Here is a 27,297-nt window from a genome sequence, read left to right as displayed (position 1 = left end):
GGACCAAAGATTTCAAAATGAATTTCCATTGTTAGTTATGTTGTGATCAGTGATACTGTATTGAATAAATACAACTACTATAAAAAAAAAATTTGTGACCCTAATCAAATAACCATTTATTTTCATTTGGTTCTGGTCAGTTTGTCCAGGTGAAACATGGGAATATTGATTTGTTTTCTGTCTTCAGGGAGTTGGAACATTTAGGCACCATAAATGTGTGTGAGAAAGAAACTGGGTAGCAGGAATCCAGGCTGATATCAGCATCCAAACTGCACTGATCCTGTGTCACTAAAACAAAGTCACAGTTCAGATTTGTTGCATAATCATTAAATTGCTAGCAAAAAGCTCCAAATGCAAAGTGAGGTATTGTGCTTGAACAAACAGCGGTCAGTTCCGAACTAGGAAAATGGTTTCCAGTCACTTTTTGGTATTTAACTTAATCTTTTAGTCAGTAATGATAGTTTCCGTACTGATGATAGCTTCCGTCAGTAATGATAGTTTCAGACAGTTTTCGTCACATCTCACACATGCTTGCTCATAATGCCTCAGAATATCACTTAAAAAGTCAGTGGTAATAATCTGTGGTAATAATCTGACTAATCTAATAATCTTATTACAATTTTATTACATTTTGGAAGCTAACTATGAATTATTCAGGAAACATTATGCTTTCTTTTCCATGTTCCGTCTCTCTTTGTCTCTTTCTCTTAGTCTCTCTCTCTCTCTCTCTCTCTCTCTCTCTATCTATCTCTCTCACTCTCATTCTACCTTTTAATCAAAAGCACAATTATGACAGCAGCCATCAAAGTGAGAAGAGACAGGCAGCATGTGGGCATCAGACGGAGGGCGCAGGTAGTGCCAAGTTCTTCCTTCTCCCCAGTACGTGCCACACAGGGAGAAACATTCTGACTTACTGTCTCAATATTACGGACCATCTAGAGAACTTGGGTTAGCAGTGCACAAGAAGGACACACACACACACACACATGCATGCACATACATACTCACACACACAAACAATCTATAGAACATGGGTTAGTAGTGCGCAAGAAGGATGCAAGACACCAATTACACACTCTCACACACACACAGACCCATGCTCACACACACACACACACACATTCTCACACACACATTCTCACACACACATTCTCACACACACACACACACACACACACACACACACACACACACACACACACACACACACACACACACACATTTAACCTTGCGGCTGACACACCAAATATGTTTGTCCCATTTGTATGCGTCTGACTGCAGGTACTATCATACTACTCTCATAAATAATCTACTACATACTACACTCATAAATAATCTAGTACATACAACTCTCATAAACAATCTCCTTCATACGAGACTCATAAATAATCTAGTACATACTACTCTCATAAATAATCTACTACATACTACTCTCATATATAGTCTACTACATACTAATCTCATACAAATCAGTGTGCCATATGCAGTACACAACCAGAATAAAATTTTACAGCATGTGAAGATACCCAGATGACTTCACGGTGTATTGCATCTGGTGGTGCAATAGTGGTGGAAAATCTTTCCCAAGTGGGAGGAACTTTAATTGCTCACATGTAGTATGGTGTGTTTGTCACATATGGGATACTATATTGCATACTACTACAGGGACCAGAATACAGTATACAGTATATACTGAGTGCAGTATGTAGTATACACTGTGTAGTATATAGTATATAGTATACAGTATGTAGTATAGTCTGTAATATACAGTGTGTAGTATGTAATATACAGTGTGTAGTATACAGTGTGTAGTATACAGTCTGTAATATACAGTATGTAGTATGATATTTTGAATCAATATTGATAATGAGGGATTAACGATGGGGAATTGATATTGATAATGAGGGATTAATGGTGGGGGATTGATAATAATGGGGCTGGGGATTGATAATGATTGGGGAATTATATTGATAATAATGGCAGATTGATACTATAACTATGGGGGGTTATTAATGATAGGGGATTGATAATGATAATGATAGGGGATTGATAATGATAATGATTGAGGATTGATAATGATAATGATTGAGGATTGATAATGATAATGATAGAGGATTGATAATGATAATGATTGGGAACTCAGTGGTATCAGTGAGAACAGCTACATTCATTCACACATTACACCATAATTACATTCCACTTCACTCTGACCAGATGGTTCAGCTCCACGTTGTCCACTGTAGGACAAACAGCTGCTTCTGGCCTGGTGACAAACCTAAAGTGTCATGTTATGAAATGTTTAATCTCCATGAAACAATATCCCAGCTTTAAACTTTCTAAAACTTGACTTATAATTCAACACGCAAGCCTTCTCTGTCCATGTATACTACAGTACACTTGAGATGAATGTAAATTGTTTCTGCAGAAAAAATCACAACGATGTCTCAGTCAAAACTCATTTAGTGTTTCACAGTGACACCTGAGTAAAATCCATGTGTCAGTGTGTGATTATTTGTGCCTGTCCCCAGGTGAAACCTTCACAGCTTTCAGAGATTGGTTCAGCGGATCAGCAGGAATGATTAGTTCTGCCTGTCAGCTATGGTCTATGTGGCATCACTTGTTTAGGCATGCCTGTCCAGAGATGTGGCTTGTGATTGGTTGAGGCTGTGATCATGTGGGTGACCCTAATCTCCCAACTGCTCCGTGTTCGTTCACCTTGATGTCTCCCTGTCTTGGGCTCTAATTGAAACGAGAAATGTGCAACTGAGCTAACGACATCCCCAAATTGAGTCCATTCATTAAAAATCCTCTATTTGGAACCAGGATCCTTGAGACGTCCCCAGTCCTCTGACTGACACAAACTTATTTAACTAGTGCAGTGGCAATATACTTTTTTAGTGTAGTGTGCAAAACAACTACATAGAAATGTAAATGGTGAGGAGGAACTGGTGTATCATGTTTATAATCCATAAGATATAAATAAATATGTACATTTGACTCCATTACAGTGAGATTACAGTGAGACTGCTTCACCTGAAGCAGGACTGATTCACCTCTGAACTCACTAAAGATAACACTGACTAGTCCAACAGCCTGAAGTAATGCTTCCTACTCACTGCCTGATAGCTGCACATGGGCAGTGAGGGCTGTTTTCCTTCTCACTCTCCTCTGAGCATTGCAAGCCAACATCAGAGCCATTTGCTTCACACTACTTTGCTTCTTGAATGTGGTGCATTTCTTGCATGTTATAAGTGTAGTATTCCACTTGCATATTAGAAACATGGTGTTGCTTTTGAATGTCGCAAGCATACCTTACCTCCATGCACTCAGGAGTCCCCTTAGCCCAACCATTATCCCTAACCCAACTGCTAACCCTAACCCTAACCCTAGCACTCAGGAGTCACCCTAACCATAACCATAACCCTACCCCTAACCCCTGGTCCACATCACTGGGCCATGTGTACCCATGAACATAGCTACAGACACATCAAAGAAACTTTTCCTGTTCCTTAACCCTAACCCTAACCCTAGCCTCTTGCCACCCTGCTGCTTCTGTTCTAAGTTCTGTGTGATTATATGGTTACTTTGCAGTGGCTTGTTTGTGGTTCTTTCTGTCTGTAATTCAGTTCCACTGACAGCATTGCCTCACTTTGAATGTTTATGTACTTGTCAGACTGACTCAACACCAGATGAAAACTGTTTTCACTCTTAAAGGTCTAAGTGTCATCATGGTGAGAATGTTAAAAACATTTAGAGCTCATCAGGCAGAACTAAGAGCACAATAGATGGTACAGCTACCAGGCAGAGGAGTTCTCACTGTCCACGCAGCCGATAATGGAAATAACAACAAGATTTTTGATAATTGAATAAAGTGTCTAAAAAAAATGAGCAAATGTGAAAACCACACACAGTGACTGTGGTGACCTGTGATATTACAGCCGGGCCGAGCGTCTGGCACTTGTCCCAGAAGCCCATTTAGCGTTTTGTCTCTGAGTTGTGTTTGTTACATATGCAAGCTGGCATAGTGTGTAGAATGGGAGGCAGATGTGCTGCTGGATGGGGCCAGATGGTGCTGTGTGCTCTGCTCGTGAGGAGGTTATTTCACAAAAATGCCAAAAAAATATATAACTAATGTGTCATAGTAGTTCCACATCGAACTACATGGAAAGGGCGTGGAAGAGTCATGTCCCACTTAATAGAGGTTTCCTGTGTGTCAAAGTCAGGCAGACTTACAGCAGCAGTTGGACTCTCTAACTGTGTAAGATCTCAACTCTAAAAAAAAGTAGTGGACTCAAGTAGCAGATACAAATTACTTTAAGTGCTTAAATTGTGTGTTTACCTTTTTTCTTTGTCATGATGATGTCACTGAGTGACAGGAGGAATTGAAAAAAAAACACTGACAGACAAGGAGAGGATCAAACTACTTAACACACTGTCACACACATTAACCAGCCGTGTATTCATAGGAAGTCCTGTGCCTTCTTGGTACAAAAAAGAGCAGAATAGACAGTTTTAGCACCCAAGAGCTAAAGGTTCATTCAGAAAACGTCTAAATAGGATTCCGGGTTTCGGCGGTTAAAACTAGGAAAGAAATGAAGGCGTTTATATGAAAAAGTCACCTCCACTGAGACAGAGGACAGCCATTAGCTTGATTCTCATGGCCTACTTGAAGTCATTTGTGGTAAAATGGAGATTATTCCTCTTTTAATGGATAAGTTCTCTATCCAAAGGGCATTTGGTAGCTGGACAGGCTCACAAAAATATATATTGAAATATGTCCATATGAAAACCATATGAGCTATGATGAAAAGTAATTTGTACAAGAACTTACAGAGATTGCTTTTGTAGGGTTATATACCAATTAGACCATTTAGAAACAATACTAGAATAGAAAGTCATGATTGGGTATTATGGCCATGTTTCTGTATTATACTCAGCTAATATGAAAACTACAGTCAGAAAGGATAGGAATTCACATACCCATCTGCAGGTAGTTCAGTAAATAGTTCCACAGCTTTAGAGTTTTACTTCCAAATAAATTTTTAATTTACAAATGCATATGAAATATAATATAATATATATATATATATATAAATATATATAAATATATATAAATATATATATATTAAATATATATTTATAAATATATATTTATAAATATATATATATATATATTAAATATATATTTATAAATATATATATATATATATATTAAATATATATTTATAAATATATATATATATATATATATATATATATATATATATTAAATATATATTTATAAATATATATATATTATATATATATTTATATATTTATATATATATTTATATATATTTATATATATATATATTTATATATATAAATTTATATATTTATATATATATATATATATATATATATATATTTATATATATATATATATATATATATATATATATATATAAATATAAATATAAATATAAATATATTATATATATATATATATATATATATAAGGTGAGCTGTGAACACTGATTAAGGAATCTCTTGATTGGTAGACGTGTCCACTTATCTCAGTACCATGACAGGGACACTCTCGGTAGTGCTGCTCTGTTAGCCCAAGCAGCAGAAATAGATCCACAAGGCCAGGGTGGACATATTGAGGGGACGCGATCAGTCTGTATTCTGTTGTTTGGTGACAAAAGCTGTCCAGCACTTCAAGCGCAACACACTCTAATCGGGCTCATTCTGATGTAAACTCCATCTGTTCTGTCATTTCTCATCAGGGAGTCCAAACCTTTCTGTGGTTTCAGGCATACGGTGCAGAGATGGGAAGTAAAGTATTAGATTTATTAAATAATGTTTTGATCTGTACTTTTAAGAGTTGTTTTTAAACTTTATACTGTTACTTATGTGAGGGCCAAAAAGGTAATTTTACAGTTAGATTCATCTTACATTCCTCCCATTACATGTTAAAATAACATTACCTCAGTACACATTTTGTTCAGCTTCCGGTGTCACCATGACCTGGCCAGTCCAGTGTGGAAGTGACTAAGATTCCTATAGATAACCACTGAGAGTTACCACTTCACTTCGGTCTGATAACAGAAAGCAGGCCAGCGTAACCAACACTAAACACTCAGATTTCCAACATGGGGCAGAATGATTTCACTGCGTGTTATACTGTGTATGACTATGTATGTGACGAATACACCGAACTTGAACTTGAATGATTGCCCTCTGCTATGGTGCATGATAAAACTGATCAAAAGTAGCTGTATCATTTTCTTTAAGGATCACATATCTGTGCATTAAATCGATGAATCAATGCTCTCTCATAATTTGCATAATGAATATGATCTAGGTGCTCTGCCTAATTTGCATATTTAATATGATCTAGGTGCTCTCTTCTAATGTGCATAATTAATATGAACTAGGCACTCTCGTAATGTGCATAACTAATATGAATGTAAGGTGCTGTAATCTGATGACAGAAAGGATATTCTGCTATAAAAAAAAACAATGGCTAGCTATCTACATATAAACCAATTACAGGAAACAAACAAACAAACAAAAAAGGTCATTAAATAAATTAACAAGTCATGGCATCCAGTAGTGCAGGCTCCATGCTAAGGTATTCAAGAAAAAACATTTTCCGCTGTTATAAGGATTAAGGTTTAAAGGTTTGGTTGCTCAGGGACACTTCAGGCCTCGTCATCACTCCCACATCAGCTTTTCTCTTTTATGGTCAGTGGGATGTGACCAAGACAGTGTCCACCATGAATCCACATGGTGGCCAGCAGGGGATTGAGATGGCTCTTCAAAAGGGTCAAACTCCACATGCTATTGTCAGCCAGAGGAGGATGGGCCCCCCCTTTGAGTCTTGGCTCCTTTCAAGGTTTCTTCCTCTTGCTCTAGGTAGTTTTACCTCACCACTGTCGCCCTTGGCTTGTTCACTGCGGCCCTGGAGATGTTTAAAGCTGATTTGTGACAACAGTTACTGTAAAAAGCATTAATATATATATATATATATATATATATATATATATATATATATATATATATATATATATATAAATGTGGCTTTGACATGGTATTTCAGGCTGTGATCTCGGGGTGAACGCTGATCAGATGGCGGGTGTTCACTCTGTGCTTCCCACCATATTCCTGTCCTGTTATTGTCCCAGCAGTATCTTGTTCAAATGACCATCACCTGCCACACTGACATCAGTCATTATAAAGAGTTTTGAGTATTTAAATCTCACATCTGCTGACCCCTTTCTCACACCTCAGACCCTTTTTAGTTTGCATAGAGACCAAACTGATCCACACATGGTGTGGCACTGCAGGTACCCACATGTATTATGGGGACACAGCCCACCTGTATTATGGGGACACTGTCCACCTGGACTATTGGGACACAGCCCACCTGGATTATGGGGAGTACATATATGTGAATGCACTTCATTGTTTGAAGCTAAGTATTCAACACCATCATTCCCTCAACACACATCTCTAAACTCACCAATCCTGTAGATCTCCATCTGCAGATGGATATTTGACTTCCTGATGTGCCCCAGGTGGTGAGAACTGGCAGCCAACCCTGATCCTGAGGTGGACCTCAGCACTCTGCCCCACCCCTTTATAAAGAGCACAGCAGAGTGACATAACAACCACCAGGTAGTGTAGAGAATGAGGCACAACACACACCACCTGAGGGAGGGAGGTGTGGTGAAAGCAGAGACAGTGACAAACAAAGCAAAACATAAACAAACACCACATGCTCCACCACCTCCGCATGCTAAAGACTACCGGCAGGGAGGACTCAAACACTACTTATATGCTGTTAAATTAATTAAAAATACCTTAACTGAGAATATGATGCATAATTTGAAGGTGACAACATTTAATATTACAATTCATTTGTTGGCAAATTATGTTGATTTGGTGTTTCTATGTGGTGCCTAATGTTGCAGTTCTATTTTGATTATTATTGAGAGCCAATGAAATAATTCACAACTTTTATTAGATGTGTAACATGGAGTGGTCATGGAGAATATGCTGAGAAGAGCGAGATTTATTAAGGACAAATGCATCATCAGAGTCATTAGAGCAGTCCAGTGTAAATGAGCCAACATGGAGAGTCCAGGAATACATGACAAACCAAAGAGACAAAAACACACAATTACAGAAAGGAAAAAGGCTACACTAAAGAACACAATGTACATGAGCAAAGATGAGACTAACAGTAACAAGTACAAACACAGGGTATATGTGCACAAGTACAAATACAGGGTATATATACACAAGTACAAACACAGGGTATATATGCACACAAGTACAAACACAGGGTATATATACACAAGTACAAACACAGGGTATATATACACAAATACAAATACAGGGTATATATACACAAGTACAAACACAGGGTATATATGCACAAGTACAAACACAGGGTATATATGCACAAGTACAAACACAGGGTATATATACACAAGTACAAATACAGGGTATATACACAGAAGTACAAACCCTTGCCTGGTAATGTGCAAGACTTCTGCCCACTTTTCATTCTCTTTTCCACAGACTACAAGCGCAGCTCCAGTAACCTCAGAAATAACAGTTCCACAGCTCCTTTATGAAGAGGTTACTGCATTAGTGTTTGTCCTATAAAATCCTGATCTTCTCTCACTGATACCTGTGAGTTTAGAGAAATGCAGGCAGACTGATTAATAACCTGCACATCACTTAGTGATAGCAGAGCGAGTTATGGCACATACTGAGTGATATAATGCATATACAGAAAGGATAAAGCTTCTCAGAGAGACACAGAGGAAGAGCAGATGTGCGTCTCTCAATAAGACTCAGGAAGATGAAGTAAAGGCTGATATGCAGACCATGATAACACCTGTCTCTGGTGAAGGCAGAGCGCTTTCCAGAGGAATGAATCTTAATCCAGAACTGCTGTTTCCAGAGGAATGGATCTAATTCAGAACTTCAGTTTTGACATCTTTCACTGATCTTTCCCTTTGTGTTGGCTGTTGCCAGTGAATGCCACAATAACAAAACATGTTTATTTACCTTCTGTAATTTATTAACTTTAGTCTGTCATAAAAGAGATGTGCGAGTACTAGAGTATCTTCCTAAAAAGAGCAGACCTCCCTTTATATAAAAACATTTAGCTAGCTTTACTGAGCTCTTTGTGCCTGTCCCTTGTTCAATAAGTTTATCTCAAAAAATCTTTTTTTCTAAAATCCCTTCACCTGCATTATATGACTATTATATCCAATATAGAACAATAGAGAATGTCCTGGAAACACACTCAGCTCTCACATCCCAGGCCTCATGTGAGTTAGCACATCGATAACAACATGATAGAAATTAAATGACTTTCATCTGGGAAATGAAGAATGAGAGTGTGTCTGTGCACTCTGCGCAAGAAACAAATGCTGTGGGGAAAAAATGACTGGAGTGTTTACCTGCACACCTACGAAACATGAAAACGTTTACCTGCAGTCAAAGGCAGGAAGACACAATACATGAAAAACCCTCAATAAATGACATAAATGTCTGTTTGATCATCACAAAAAAAATTAAGATAACGAAAAACTAGGAATAAAGAACATGGAGTGTGTTGGACACAGGTTGGGGCTTAACATGAGGAGTGTAAGGTCTCCACACCTCGGCCAGCTTGGTCTGGGAACTCACAGCTCTGCAGGATGGTGTGTGTGTGTTAGTTACATACTGAACCTGCAGTGCAATAAATAACATCTTTTATTCTTTCTCAGAAATTTGGCATTGACATTGTTCACCACCCACGCCACTCTGTTCGTGGGGTTCCTGTGCTGTGAACTCATTCAGGACGGACTTGACACTGATAAACACTTACATGTAGAAGCTTTCATGTTACACTGGGACAGGTCTCATGTTACAGTGGGACAGGACTAACTGGGAGAGGACTAACTGTGAGAAGGCTAACTGTGAGTGGGCTAACTGGGAGAGGACTAACTGGGAGAGGACTAACTGGGAATGGACTAACTGGGAGTGGGCTAACTGAGAGAGAGATTGGATGCCTCTGCTATGTCTTTCTTTCTCCATATGAGCTCTCTGAATGCTGATCCTCATTACAAGCAGGGAAGATGATGCAGCCTGTAACATATGGAACCAGGCGATAGGAGCAAATGCAAATACTCACACACACACACACACACACACGCTCACAAAAACACAAAAACACACAAACACACAAACACACGCACACAACCACACACACAACCATACTCACACAGCCACACACACATACACACACACACACAAACATACACAACCGCACACACAACCACACCCCCAGGCAGCATGTAGGAACCCACTACACACTCCAGCCCCAGGATCTTAAAATATAGCCCAATCATATTCAGTAATAGACAGAGCTCAGCATCAGCACAGCCTCTGAAGCCTCTAAAATACACTGAAGGACTTTTTTCTTGCATCAATCAATAAAAGCAGTTGTTGAGATGTGATAGAACATTTTGTTGAGAAAGAAATTTTCCCAGGCTGATGTTTCTGATTCTGATGGAACTTTTTCCCCCAATCGATAACCACAGTGGTGAAAAATGATGATAACCTCATGAGAAAGAGAAACATTTTACCATGAAAAATGTTTTTCTATGGTTAGAACATATCTACAAAACAAAAAATGCATTTATATAGTATTCTTAAAATATTACATTTAGCAAATACTCCAGTCAGGCACTAGTGGTTACTATATTCTAAGCTTATTTTAAAATGAAGATCAAGTGAAGATACTTTAACTAGTGAAGATATTTTTTAAAAAATAAATAAATAAATAAAAACTTAAAACTAAAGTCTTGTTTGCTAACTGTGCAGTATTCTTCATTTGCACTGTTATAATCACATCAATATTTCTTATTATTAGAAATGCTTCCTAAAACACTAAGGCATCATCAGTGGATGTGATCAGTTTCAACTTTTCTGGGGCACTGCAGTGTGCAACAAGCAGTGTGTAGTGAACAGTGTGTAGTTAGTAGTGTGCAGTGTGCAGTGTGCAGTGTGTAGTGTGCAGTGTGTAGTGTGAAGTGTGCAGTGTGTGGTGTGCAGTGGGGAGTGGGCAGTGTGTAATATGTAGTGTGAAGTGAGCAGTGTGTAGTGTGTAGTGTGCAGTGTATAGTGTGCAGTGTGTAGTGTGTAGTGTGTAGTGTGCAGTTGGGGTGGGCAGTGTGCACTGAGCAGTGTGTAGTGTGCAGTGAGCAGTGTGCAGTGTTTGGTATGTAGTCAGCAGTGTGTAGTATGCAGTGGGGAGTGGGCAGTGTGCAGTGAGTGGTGTGTAGTGTGTAGTGTGTAAGGTGTAGGGTGTAGTGTGTAGTGTGCAGTGTGCGGTGTGTAGTGTGCAGTGTATAGTGTGTAAGGCTTAGTGGGAAGTATGCAGTGGGCAGTGTGGTGTGTAGTGTGCAGTGGGCAGTGTGTAGTGTGTAAGGGTAGTGTGCAGTTTGTAACATGTAGTGTGCTTTAGGCAGTGGGCAGCATGTAGTGTGTAAGGTGTAGCGTGTACTGTGTAGTGTGCAGTGTGTTGTATGTAGTTTCTAGGGTATAGTGTGCAGTGTGTAGTGTCTAAAGTGTAGTGTGTAGTGTGCAGTGGGCAGTGTGTAATGTGTAGTGTGTAAGGTGTAGGGTGTAGTGTGTAGTGTGTAGTGTGTAGGGTGTGGTGTGCAGTGTGTAGGGTGTAGTGCGCAGTGTGTAGTGTGTAGGGTGTAGTGTGCAGTGTGTAGTGTGTACGGTGTAGGGTGTAGTGTGCTGTGGGCAGTGTTACTACTGAGCTTGCCGGAACACCGGAACACAGGCAGCTCCCCAATAACACTCCACACCTGGTAATGCAAGAACACCAGTTCCAGAGAACCTATTGGTAAGAAGAGCCAGAAGCTTGTGTGGAGCCAGACTTGTGTGGAGCCCAGGGCTGCCTGGGTATTCCTGGCTGGTCTTAGGGTTGTGACCCAGGTGGTGGTCACTAACAGGATCTGAAGACTGAACATCTGCCCTTGGGTCTGGATCTGCACCTAGGTATGGTTCAGTTTCTGGGTCTGGATCTGGGTCTGGTTCTGGTTCCTAGTTCTGGGTCTGGGTCTGCTCTACTTCTCCAGCTCGTGTGCTGCTGCTGCGCCATGCTTCAGAATATTAACTCAAAGCCAAAACATATTTAGAGATTATACAAAACAGTTTAGCTAAATTTGATCAGATACTGCAGTCTGTTTGCTTCTTATCACTGGAAAGTTAACACACAGCTTTAAGTCAAGCCAAATCAAATTTATATAGCGCTTTTTACAACAATGGTTGTCACAAAGCAGCTTTACAAATGTTCGAGTCCCAGCTTCCAGTGAGCAAGCCAAGAGCGACATTGGTGAGGAAAAACTCCATAGAGCATGAGGAAGAATCTTTGAGAGGAACCAAGACTCAGCAGGGGGACTATAACACTTTGGAGTTAGTCTAGTTTAACTTCTACTCCAATCCAGACAGCAAAGAGCTTCAGAACTAGAAGAGAGACTTGTGAAGCATGTGGGGGAGATGAGAGTCCAACTCCATTTGGCAGTATTCCATTTGCTGGTTTATTCATTATGTGACACACAAAGGCCTGTTCTGATAATCTTACATGACTGTTCATACATGAACTTAAGAAGCATCCAAAAGTCTTACAAATTCCTGGCTGTTACAAATTTCCCCGGGGCCAATTAAAGGCCGTCCTCAGCCATAACTTGAGAAACAGAAGCTACTACTGTTTAGTGATGATAACAGATTCCCTAATGAAAACAAAATACAGTCAGCACAGCATAACATACCAAGTAGTACACAATGCACTTTTTTTAACAAGGTGTCAACAGCACCCAAATAACAAAACACTGTGGCATGTAACACACCCCAGCATCCCATGTATGTGACTCACTCAGAAGCCTAGTATAGTCTTTGAGTGGGATAGGGGTTGGTTCATCTTTTCTCCAACCACCCAGAAGTGATCCCAGGTACATGTCTAGGCCTTAGTGAGTAGTGAGTAGTGAGTCATGTGTGCCTGTGTGTTCGCTGTTGTAGTCAGTAGTCTCAGTATCCTGAGACCCAACATCATGTGAGGATTAGTGCACATCTGTGGAGGTTTTTGGGACCAGTCATCATGAGCACACACATTGTTTGTGTCTGTGGCAGCAGGTAGGTCCCCACAGACACCTCCCCCACTCCTGTTGAAAACTGATTGTTTCCAGGTGGGGTGGTTGAGTCCCATGTCTGGAATGACTGCCTACTGACCACATGACCACACCTGCATCCTCACCCGTATCCTCCCTTGCCTCTCTAACTCACGTCTGACTGTCTTTGTGAGACACGGTATGGGCCAGTATATACAGGAGATAATGTAGCTGTGGGTGCATTGGATTTAGTTCAAGTTCAAGTTCAAGTTTGGTTTATTCGTCACATACATAGTCATACACAGTATAACTCGCAGTGAAATGGTGGAGAGTGCTCTGTCCAAACTGAGGAAGAGAACCAGGGGTGCATAGAGAAAAAAAAAATATATATACAGATAAATATATATATTCTATGTATGTACAAAAATATATTAACAATGTATGTACAATATATGTATATTATGATTATATACACAATGTACAATGTATATGGTTGGGTATATATGTACACAATCTACAGAATGTACAGATCCATTTAAGGTGTGTTTTCACTTTAAGTAAGTCAGCAAAATAATAAGACACTTCAGGGCACCTTTGGACATAATGGTTCCACCTGATATGACTGCCTTTGAGGGATGCCTGAGCATGCTCCTGGATTGATGCTCTTAAAGCATTTTTGTCTGAACCAACAAATGAAGGTTGTGTAATCAGGTCGAGCAGAGTGTTGACAACCATACAACATCACTGAAGGGTTGTGTCCTATGCTCTCATGCAGAGCAGGACGTAGTGCAAAGCAGATCTGGGGTATGAACCTGTCCCAAGAAGAAGCAGATTACAGTTTTCAGTGTGTGGTTGACATGTTCTGTAGCGTTAGTTTATAGATGGTACACAGTCATCTGCCTGTGTTCGGTCCCCATCTCACAAATGGAGATCCCCTGTTGGAAATTATTTCGGTTGGGGTACTGTGACATGCAAACACTTCACTCATGAGTTTGTTGGCAATGATCTGAGCAATAGTTTCTCTAATGACAGACACTTTCACCCATTTTGAAAAGTAATCAACAAACACAATAATATGTTTATTCCCACCATGTGTGTGAGGTACCGGATCCATATAACCCAAGCCAGTGTTTTCCCATGGTTGGGCTGAACAGGATTCATAAGGCCAACAGACTTCTTCTGAATCAGTTTTATGAGCTGACACACCATGCACGAAGAAACGTATCACTTGACATCTGAAGATAATTTGGGCCAAAAAAAACCAAACCGTAACTGAATGTCTTTATGACTCGTAGGCATCCAGCATTGGGTGATCATGATAATACTTCAGTAGGGCATTTCTCAAAGACAAGAGAGCAGACAGCTTTAGCTGATTCATCACACACAATGCATAGCATGTGACATTTTTGGGTCAGTGGAGTACAGCAGACACTTTTGGGTTTTGACCCCCATACATTCACTTTCAGGCATATTCTCAAGGTCTCTTAGTAACAGTTACAGGGTCAGCCAGCTGTAGTTTCACAGATGTTTACTGGGATCTGAATGCTAATGGACGCTCGTAGCATGAAATCCATTCCCAACATTAAAGGGGTGGAGACGACTGGGAGAATGACAAAGCGGTGATAGAAACACTTACCCATAAATCCAATGCTCAGCCATACAATTCCAACAGAATTACAGCAAGTGCCATCTGTAATTTGAATTGGTTGAGCTACCCAGGGTTGATTATTGCCGTTAGACTGGTGGAGCTGCCCAGGATTGAGTATTGCCATTGGACTGGTGGAGCTACATAGGGTTGAGTATTGCAGTTAGACTGGACAATAAGGTCTGCCGTTATGGCCGAGAGTGATGCGCCTGTCAAGCATTGTGGCTGGTGCATTAGCATTAAGGTTGACTTTCATTCTCGGTGATGCATTAGAAGAAATATCTTCCATACGACCTAAACTGGGTGGGTCATGTGATGAATCAAGATTTGAATGAGGAGTGTTTGGAGGGAGGGCTGCCTCTGTGAAACGTCCTCCCCCCTCTGAGGTTTTCCAATCATTTGCCAGCCTGTTTTCTCCCTTTCATCAGAACCACTTGCAGCGTTACCACAATCAGTGTGTTGGATTAACCAACTTTTCCCAATGGCTCAGAAGAGTCTTTTGTGCATCTATAGTCATCCAGGCAGTCTTGTATCTTATTTCAGCTATTTCAGCTTGTAATAGCTTTATTGTGTTTTTAGTTCTGCTCTAGTCCATCGTGCTCCTGTAGGCAGACCATCTGAATCAAAATGTAAGCCTGAATAAGTCCCCATTTTGTATGTAAATATTACCACTGGTTCTCAAGTTAGCACTGTTTTCAGTCAGGGAAATTATAGACTGATGTATGAACACACAGCGTGTACATGAAAATTCTCAGAATATAGCAATATACAGTACAGAAACAACAACAACAGTGATATCAAGCAAATATGACAATCAAGTTAACAAATATATAATTTGTGTTTGATTTCAGTCCAATTTATCCCAGTGTTCCTGGAACCAGGCGACCGCACTTGGCAATCTGATGCGGGTAGAAGCCAGGGGTTAATGTTAGCAATGTTATAGGGTTAGGGTTATAGTTTTATAGGGTTATAGGGTTAGGATTATGGTTATAGGGTTAGGGTTAGGGTTTGGGTTAGGTTAAGGTTAGGGTTAGGTTAGGTTAGGGTTTTAGGGTTAGGGTTAGGGTAGGGTTATAGGGTTGTTAGGGTTAGGGTTATAGGGTTAGGGTTAAGGTTAAGGTTAATGTTAGGGTTAGGGATATAGGGTTAGGGTTAGGATAGAATTATGCTTTTAGGTTTAAGTTAATGGTTAGGGTTAGGATTATAGGGTTAGGGTTAGAGTTGGGGTTAGAGTTAGGGTTAGGTTTCATTAGTTCGTAGTGTTAGGGTTCCTTTTTTTTGTAAACATTTTGTAAAACTTTATCCTCATGCAGTACAGAAAAAGTACATGTCTGATGTAAGAACAAAACAGTTCAAAATCCGCAAAAAAATTTATATCAATCCACTGTCCAATTGTTATGGCTTAAAAGAGTTTCACGAAAAGAGTTAAGTTCCTCAGCAGAGAAAAAGTCACAGCATGTATTAGGGAAAAAATGAGAGAAAAAATGTATATTTAATTTCCATTTTGTGCAGCGAGGCCCAACTGTCTGGGGGCATAATAGAAACACCTCTGTTTTGTCAAGATTAAGTGAGAGAAAGTTAATCACCCTGCAGTGTCTAATGTTCTTTATGCATTCGTCAATAATACTAAACTGATAAAGGTCCTGTGGTTTGGCTGAGATATATAGCTGAGTATCATCAGTGTAGCAGAAGAAACTAGTGCAGTGTTTATGTATAATGTCACCTAGAGGTAGCATATATAAAGAAAAAAGCAGACGCCCTAGAGCAGATCCTTGTGGGACACCATAGCTAACCTTGTTGTATGCTGAGAATTCTCCATTTATGTTGACAAAGTGGTTTGTCAGTTTAATCATTGCTGTCTCTGTATGATGAAGCCTAAACCCTGACTGAAACACTTTATGTATCTGGTTCTGATTCAGGTATGAGCTTAGCTGCTGAGCTACAGCTTTTTCTAGGATCTTGGAAAAGAATGGAAGGTTTGAGATCAGCCTATAGTTTGACAGCTGACATGGGTCAAGATTGGATTTTTTTGATAAGTGGTCTGATTACTGATAATTTGAATGATTTACGTATGTAGCCAAGGTTCAAGGAGGAGATTAGATTTTTTTAATTAAATAAAATCTGTCAATCAGAAGTAGCATTTACATTTATTTACATTTACAGCATTTAGCAGACACTCTTGGCCAGAGCAACTTACAAATAGCACTTTGATGTCTTTGTTGAAAAAATCCTTATACTAGTAGTAGGTCAGATGTTTGGTCAAAAACATAAGAAACTCAAGGACGTGTGGTGAACAGCAGACTGATCGGTGGATTTTTGGAGTAAAGGTTAGACTTAAAGTATGAGCCATCATTTCTTCATCGGAGAACACTCAGTAATTGTGCCTCCCATGAACATACACCCCTACAGATAAGCTCGGCATGCATAGGGTCTGAGGCGTCACCAGCTCAAACACGATTTATAGGAGCAAAACGTAACTTATTTTATAAAAGTTTGCTTGCAGTTTCTTGCATTCATTTATACATTGTGAATTATGGGCCCTGGGCACATTAATTTCCACACCTCACACACAGACACGCACATGCACATGCACAGAGAAATAAGCATATGTTCTCTCTCTCTCTCTCTCACACACACACACACACCTCTTCAGACCAGAGAGATGTATGTAAAGTGCAAAAGTAAGGGCTTCAGTGATCTGCAAATTTCCAAAACCCTCCAGCATACACACACACACACACACACACAAACACACACACACACATATGTACACTCCCCTAAACCCCCTAAACTCAGCCTCTTTTCCATAAACAGACCTCATCAGGCAGACCTGGTATCTGATCAGCATGTCTAGTATTATGTTGTCACTATCAGTTTAGCCTCTCCACACACTCGTTTTCATTTTTTTTCATGATGTTACTGGGCCTCCACCCATCTCAGCTGGCATGGCTACTCCCACCTCCCACTGATGTTCCCTGCTTTAGCCCACCACACCTCCACCCTAGCCAACCACTTCTCTGTAGCCCTTAATGGATGTTCTCTTGCAGGTTGAGTCTCGGACACATGCACACTTCAGGACAAGACTAAGTCCTCTAGAAAGTTGGAGTAGACATTAATTGCTTATTTCATTTTTTAATTTATTTTCTCTTTAAATTGTTACTATTGTGTTGACCGTTGTCGGCCAGAGGAGGATGGGCCCCCCCTTTGAGTCTTGGTTCCTCTCAAGGTTTCTTCCTCATGTTCTAAGGAGTTTTTCCTTGCCACTGTTGCCCTTGTCTTGCTAACTGGGGGGCCTGGACTTGGACCCTCAAAGACCCTCACAGATCCTCTCGGACCATCACAGACCCTCAAAGGCCCTCACAGATCCTCAGATCCTCACAGATCCTGACAGACTACACAATGCAAAAGGAAACTGAAAAGGGAATTCTACTGAACTATTACATTTGAACATCAAATGTATGTACCAGGCTGGTGGGACCAGACGGTATCTGTGGGAGACTCCTCAAAGCCTGCGCAGATCAGCTAGCCCCGGTATTCACCGACATCTTCAATCTCTCTCTGACGCTCGGTATCGTCCCGTCCAGCTTCAAGCAATCCACCATCGGCCCCATCCCAAAGAAACCTCGACCCTCCAGCCTCAATGACTACCGCCCTGTTGCCCTCACATCATTCGTGATGAAGTGCTTTGAAAAGCTAGTCAGAGACTTCATCACATCCTCACTGTCAGCCTCCATGGACCCACTACAGTTTGCATACCGCAACAACCGCTCCACTGATGATGCAATTGCACATCTGCTCCACACCACACTGACCCACCTGGACAAAGGGAGGAGTAATTATGTTAAAATGTGGTTTGTCGACTACAGTTCAGCATTTAACACTATCATCTCCTCCCTACTCACTACTAAGTTGGAGGATCTAGGACTGCATAAATCCCTGTGCGACTGGATCTCCAACTTCCTAACAGACAGACCACAATCAGTACGGGTGGGCAACTGCGCCTCATCTACCCTCACCCTCAGCACTGGAGCTCCTCAGGGTTGTGTCCTAAGCACCCTGCTCTACTCACTGTACACCTATGACTGTGTGGCCACTTCCAGCTCCACCATCATTGTCAAGTTTGCTGACAACACCGTTGTCATGGGCCTGATCTCGGACAATGATGAGAGGGCCTACCTGGAGGAGATTAAACACCTGGAAAACTGGTGCCAGGAAAATAATCTCCTCCTAAACGTCAGTACGACAAAGGAGCTGATCGTGGATTGCAGCAAGAAGCAGGAGCGGCACTACCAACCTGTGAGGATCAGTGGAACCACGGTGGAGAGAGTAGATAGTTTCAGGTACCTTGGTGTTCACATCTCGCAGGACCTGTCCTGGTCCTGTCATACCAACTCCCTGGCAAAGAAGGGTCGTCAGCGTCTTTACCACCTCAGAAGCCTAAGAGACTTCAGACTGCCCTCCAAGGTACTGTGGAACTTCTACACATGCACTATCGAGAGCGTCCTCACAGGGAACATCACAGTCTGGTTTGGGAATAGCACCAAGCACGACAGACAAGCACTCCAAAGGGTAGTGCATTCAGCAGAGCGCATCACTCACATGGAACTTCCTGACCTGCAGATCATCTACTACAAGCGGTGCCAGACCAAGGCCAAGAGGATTGTGAAGGACCCCACCCATCCCAATAATAGACTCTTCTCTCTGTTGAGGTCAGGGAGGCGCTTTTGCTCTCTGAAGACCAAGACAGAGAGACTGAAGAGGAGTTTCAGGCCCTGAATCAGGGAAACTGATAAACTGTGGGGACCACCACCACCATGTAACATAACTGTAAATATATCATTTTACAAGATGGATCTGTACATTCTGTACATTGTGTACATACATATATACATAACCATTTACATTGTACATTGTGTATATAAACATAATATACATATATTGTACATACATTGTTAATATATTTTTGTACATATATAGAATATATATTTCTCTATGCATCCCTGTTTTCTTTTTCCTCAGTTTGGACAGAGCACTCTCAACCATTTCACTGCGAGTTATACTGTGTATGACTATGTATGTGACAAATAAACCAAACTTGAAACTTGAACTTGAACTTGAACAAATGACTGTTTTTGTGTATAAACATTCCATTAATCAACCCATTTGTTTATGTTTTACTAATTAGCTTGTTACATTGATTGCAGGAGCTTTTTTGCTGAGACAAGTATTATGCCTATACAAGGGTATGTCTACAGTAACTCTCACATTAATTACACTACACAGTTCTGAACACTTTATTAGTGGTTCAGGTACAAGCAAAACATTAAAAAGCTCCTGGAATCTGTTGAGGAAAAGATCTCTGTCTGCAGAAAGTTGTAAATGTGTGAGAAGATGGAAGTGTTAAGGACATGTTTTATTCAAGCTCTCTCTTAAATAATGAACTAGCAGCACGTCAGACCCCCTCCTCTCCTGTTTGGGTTTAATATGGATGGAGAAGAATGTTCCCACTGTGTCAAATATAAAGAGAGAACCACTACAGGGAAGGAACATTACTGAAACAGAATGTAAAAAGTGTAAGACAGTCCTGTGTATTGTAATCAGTTTTGTGGTATTCATTAGACACAAATGTTTCCTTGCATACAGAACAGTTATTTGCATATTTGCTATTCTATAAATATTTACCAAGGAAAAATTTTTATATGCTTTCTCCTGCTGTCATACGGCCAAGAAAATATTGTTAATTGGAACACTAAAATAAACTGTAGCAGAGATGATACTCTGACTGTGGAGTTCAGATGATACTCTGACTGTGGAGTTCAGATGATACTCTGACTGTGGAGTTTAAATGATACTCTGACTATGACATTCAAATGATACTCTGACTATGACATTCAAATGATACTCTGACTGTGGAGTTCAGATGATACTCTGACTGTGGAGTTCAGATGATACTCTGATTGTGGAGTTTAAATGATACTCTGACTGTGGAGTTTAAATGATACTCTGACTATGACATTCAAATGATACTCTGACTGTGGAGTTCAGATGATACTCTGACTGTGGAGTTCAGATGATACTCTGACTGTGGAGTTTAAATGATACTCTGACTGTGGAGTTTAAATGATACTCTGACTGTAGAGTTTAAATGATACTCTGACTATGACATTCAAATGATACTCTGACTATGACATTCAAATGATACTCTGACTGTGGAGTTCAGATGATACTCTGACTATGAAGTTCAGATGACCATGCAGTGCTAAGTGTTTTGGTCATTCCATGCATGGCAGTGGTCATTAAACACATGAACACTGGAGCAAACAAACTTGGGCATCAGTACAGGCAGGAAGATCACAGAACATTTACTGTGTGTAGTGAAGACAGCAGAGCAAACAAAACAAACATCCATAAATCTCATAAATCCCAAAAATCCCATAGGATGAGTCAAGAAGTCTTTTGTCTTTTTTGTCTTTTATGTCTGAAATAAAATATTGAAAATTTGAAAAAATTATGATGTGTGCAAATTAATTGAAATATATCAAGATATCAAGATATTGATATTCTTTGGAAGGTTAAGGACAATGAATCTGGTGGAATCGACATTCCTATGAAACTTCCTGCTTCAAAAATCTGTTACAGGGTTACAGGGTCCCTAAGTTCTTCTTTTAGCAGTGTGTCACTCTCATGAACCCTCGTAGCAGTGTGTCACTCTTATGAACACTCATATCAGTGTGTGACTCTTATGAACTCTCATAGCAGTGTCACTCTCATGTACACTCAGCAGTGTGTCATTCTCATGAACGCTCGTAGCAATGTGTCACACTCATAGCAGTGTGTGACTCTTATGAACTCTCATAGCAGTGTCACTCTCATGTACACTCAGCAGTGTGACACTCTCATGAACACTCAGCAGTGTGTCATTCTCATGAACGCTCGTAGCAATGTGTCACACTCATAGCAGTGTGCAAGGCAAGGAGAAAAGAGAGATGTACAGAGGAAAGACTCGGTCCCACTGGGCTTAAAGCAAAATGCCACTTATTATCCAGTACAGTGCAGTATTCGAAGCCTCCCGCACACAGATCGGCTTCCTGGCCTTGCATTGCGCAACCACATGGACAATGACATTTTCTTCAGTGCCTTGAGCAAACTTTGTGGAGGCTTTCAGTTACTGAGTGTGCAGGTCCAATCAGTGGATTAATCTCACAGCTGGACATGATCACCTGAGTGGGTGATCAGCACACAGTGCAGACAGCACACACACCAGACTCCACTCCTACAGTAACACACACCAGACTCCACTCCCACAGGAACACACCAGACCCCATTGCCACAGACACACACACCACAGCTTCCTCAGCACACAAAATAGCAAAGAGCAAATAACTATTTGAACTTTCCTAAGTTCAAATGTACTTTCCTGTAACAAAACGTAGGAATTCTTTAACTTGTCACTCTCCTCTCAGGGCACAGAAGAAGCGTGTGCCTGCAAACAAAAACAAACTCTTTAGTTAATAAACACCTCTGCCTGTTCAGTTGTCTCATCTGTCTGTATTTATTAGCGGGAGCCAGCAGACGAAGCTCCATGTGAGAAAGAAAATCCCCTCAGCAGCAGGATTTCACCACACTGATGTTTAATTGTGTTTTTCTGTGACTTTCTATTTTAAATAACTTCTCTCGGTGACAGAAAAAAACAGTTTTACATGTCTGTCTTACCATTGCATGTCTATGTCTTACCATTACATGTCTGTCTTACCATTACACGTCTGTCTTGCCATTACATGTCTATGACTTACCATTACATGTCTGTCTTACCATTACATGTCTGCGTCTTATCATTACATGGCTATGTCTTAGCATTACATGCCTGTCTTACCATTACATGTCTGTCTTACCATTACACATCTGTCTTACTATTACATGTACATGTCTTACCATTACATGTCTGTCTTACCATTACATGTCTATGTCTTACCATTACATGTCTGTCTTACCATTACATGTCTATGTCTTACCATTACATGTCTATGACTCACCATTACATGTCTGTCTTAGCATTACATGTCCGTGTCTTACCATTACATGTCTGTCTTACTATTACATGTACATGTCTTACCATTACATGTCTGTCTTACCATTACATGTCTGTGTCTTACCATCACATGTCTATGACTTACCATTACATGTCTGTCTTACCATTACACATCTGTCTTACCATTACATGTCTATCTTACCATCCCTGCACCTACCAACCTCCTCCTGCTGTGATTGGACCATAAAGAGCTGCTATGATTAGACCACACAGTATTGGCACTAAGGCAGCATCTTTGATAAACCGACAGCAGCAGCATTTCCTCCAAACGCCGCCATTCTCATTAAATGGCTAATCTAAAACCAATCAAGCAAAACATGAAATTACCACCACAACCACGGACAACTCAAGACAAGCCAAACATCCACACATGCTTCAATACACACACCTCACACATGTATAAGCAAAAATTATGATATGGGTTATATTAGCTCCCGTACAAAGGCACCCTCTATTTTGTATACATTTTCTTCCCATTGAGTTTATTTAAAAAGTTAAGAATGCAGTAAAAGTGGCATTCAGTATGTCTGTGTGTGTCACGTAAAGTGTGTGTGCTTGAATGTGCGAGCAATGGTCCTCTCTCTGTGCCACTGGATGTCTCTCTCTCCAGGACAGTCAGACCACAGCAGGGAGTGACACCTGCCAAGATCCCTCCATTAGTCAGCTCCTGGACACCAGCCACATGTCTCCCCCATGAGGCTTATCTGTGTAAAATTAATCATAAATTAAGTGTCATCATCAGTTCTTCCTGGATCCTACAAATGAAAAGCATTTCTCAGCCGTGATGGAGATATTTCCTCCAAACGGTCACAAACCCTACCGGTAGGCTGAGTTATCTCTTATGAATGTCATGGCCTTAGGTTGACTGGGACTTTAAAAAATAAATCAGTTCTGAGGTAAAATCAGAATCTTGTTGCAGACCATAACACAAAGCATTACAGACTCACAGTTGATCCATGATGTATTTTTCCCCTAAAACCTCCAAAATCCAGCATTCAGTGCTAAATAAAATAATCATCAAATTCTGAGGGCAGCAGCATAATGGGAAAGTGTTTCAGACTCTGAAGCTGCTTTAAAGAGTCTAATTGACAGGCATTGACCAGTGAAGTCTGGTCTTCCAGAGACCTGTTACCACTGTCCTGTTCCCACTCACTTACTGCTGACAGGCCTCTGATGAGACCCTGCCCCGATCCTGCCCCTGGTCCCGCCCCCGACCCATGTCAGGTGTGTCTTCTCTCCTCTGCTCACATCAATCAGACCTGCTACACTGACCTTGGGGACATGCAGACACTTTCCACAGAATGATTTACAACAAGCTTAACAAAGACACAACCACCCCACACACACCCCAACACCAAAGCCCCCACCCCCACACACATCTCCCATCTCCACAGCCCCCACCCACACACACACACACACTAACACCCCATAGTCAATTCAGACAGATGTTGCAGAGTCATTTCATCCTGTTTTGAATCAGTGCCCTGTATGTCTGTAAGCTGCGTAGTCACACTGGTTTAACTCAGTGAGTGTTTGAGATCTGCAGTACTCCACGACAGGAACCAAGTCAACCGTCAGGTTATTACACAGAGTAACTGGCATTCGAGACACTTTTATAATGGCTTGTTTTAGCCCAGTAATCATGAGGATGGAAAATATGAGTGATTTATTTTTTCTTTTAGCTGCTTTTTTTCCCACATGTGACCATTTCTGTTATGGCACTTGTGTCCTTGAAAATAAAGTCATTATATTGTATATTAAAGAACATCTCAATGAGACAACCATGACTGCTTTTTATGATGCCTTGTAGAATGACTCAGCTGTTTGGGTTCTTCTTGGGTCCTCTTCAGTCAGGACGACTCAGCGGTTTGAGTTCTTCCGGATGTATAACTTCCCTTTCAGTCAGGATGACTCAGCAGTTTGGGTTCTTTCAGATGTATAACTGCCCTAACTCTAACCCTAACCTAAGCCTATCCCTATGGTCCTATGTGTGGTATATCACACACAGACTGGGTCAAACTGTGTATGGCGGGTGCACAAGTACGTTAAAGACACTGGTAAATCTTTCTCTCTCCTAACTGCATCTACTGTGTCAGAAGTAAACTCAAGCAACGGGGAATATGAAAACTTCTCCAGACGCTCATTTTACTTTGATTGGCATCTCTGTGATATTACCTTTCATTTTGGAGCTGCTTATAAAGACAGAAAACTATGGACTATGAGTACTATTACCATGATGAGAGTTCTCAGGGTGTGCTCAACACACAAATAATTTATCCTGCCCACTGAATAAGTCATTGCGTTTCTCCAACACATACTTCAGATCCATTGATGAAGTCATAAATGACTGTGAGGTTTGATGAAATTTTCTTGTCAGAGTTATTGTCATTCTTCAAAATAAAGGAAAGGATATATTAATTTTTCCACAAGAGTATGTTATCATTTTTAGGGAGATAATGTGTGTTTAGCAGGGTCGGGGCCAGGTACCAGAAGAAAGGTTCATTTCAAATCAGGGAACCAATACACCAGCAATTTAGACACCAAGTGGAAATTTCGCCGGTGCAAATAAAGCCATTGTTGCAAGACTGATCAGCGCAGTGGCAATCACTACATCTCTGGGAAGAGACACTTCTGGGCAGGTCGTGTCAAAGAATTCATATGAATGTCATCTATGAATATTTTATCAATCATTTAGTCATATAAAACCCCTGGTATCATTTGAAAATAAGGTCATTTTCAGATTTGTAAAACTGCTGTTCAGAAGCTGTAGAACCTGTAGGAATGACTGCAATGTGCTAGATCCAAACCTCAGCTGTGCCCTGTAGCTAAAGGTACTCAAAAATGCAAGTGTGCTCTGGAGGATAAAACAGCAGGCAGCAAGGTGTGTGTAAGTTTGCTTGGCTAAGAGTAGTCATTAGTATTCCCGTCTGGCCACCATGCACCACTTGGCAAAGCTGGCTGGCCTCAGTTTGGAAAAGATGCCACAGCTGGTTTTGAAGGACTGCAGACTGATGGCAGGGGCGAGTGGTGGGAAATTCTCTACAGGTCCACTAGGATTTGGATCAAAAACATTTGTACACACTACACAGGCTCTGAGGAGACTGATACAAGAGTGACCTCTCAAAATCTAAATTGTGAAATCTGAAACTAACCACAAAACCACAATTACCTACAAAAAAACAGGACTTGATTTTTAAGATACAGCAAATACACAACCACACAATCATACAATCACACAACCACACTCTCACACAGGCACACTATCATACACACTCTCACACACTCTCACAGTCACACTCTCACACAACCACACTATCACACACTCTCACAGTCACGCTCTCACACAACCACACTATCACACACTCTCACAGTCACGCTCTCACACAGTCACACTCTCACACAGTCACACTATCACCCAGTCACACTCTCACACAGCCTCACAACCACACTACCAGACAATCATACTATTACATGACCACACTCTCATACAGTCACACACTTACAGAACCACTCTATTACACAACCACACTCTCACACATTCACACTCTCACACAATCACACTTTCAGATAGTCACACTCTCACACAGTTAGTCCCTCCTGATTCTCAAGCATTTTGTTGCAGACTCAAGGCACTGGTAGTGTTCTGGCAGTGAGATTTGTAGTTCAGAAATTGGAACCCAGAGCATTTCATAAAGTGATTGAGCAATGAGCCTGAACAGAAAGAGAGCAGGTAAATGTGTTGGTTCAGCGGGGGGGCACTGGTCTCTGAGACATCCCAGCGAACGCTACTCTGAGCCCTGCATACCAATGACCAACAGCAAACATTTTGACGTGTACAGCCACACGCACACATGCACACTCTCGGGAGAGAAAGGGAAGATTTAGAGTGAGTTTCTGTAAAGGGGAAACTGCAGCAGGGCAAGGTTTGAAAAGATATATGGATTAGTTGTCACTGCCACTGCTGAGTGTGTGAGATGGAAAGTAGGAGATCAGGCAACGATGTTAAATTACTGCACAGACGTTCATTAGGCACACAGACAAAAAGCTTCTCAGTCACATCATAGAAAAAAACACAAACAGTAGACATATTCACACAAATGTGCATAAATAATTTCTTAAATCACACTATTATTCACCCACATTATCACACAGTCACACAATCACACAACCACACAACCACACTCTCATATTGTCACACTATTACATAACCACACAATCACACTATTATGCAACCTTACTATCATGCAGTCACACAGACATGCAAATATGTTTAAACCAAATAGACAAAACAGATGAAAACCTTCAAAATTACAGTTCCAGCAATCAATCAAACCACTGTTGTTCACAGAGCGCAGGAGCCTCTGACTGTAAAATGCAAATGCAAGTGGGAAGAC

The sequence above is a fragment of the Electrophorus electricus genome, chromosome 23 (assembly GCF_041902795.1).
Source record: "Electrophorus electricus isolate QZ-2024a chromosome 23, ASM4190279v1, whole genome shotgun sequence".
Lineage (NCBI taxonomy): Eukaryota > Metazoa > Chordata > Actinopteri > Gymnotiformes > Gymnotidae > Electrophorus > Electrophorus electricus.
Note: the sequence above shows the minus strand (reverse complement) of the source record.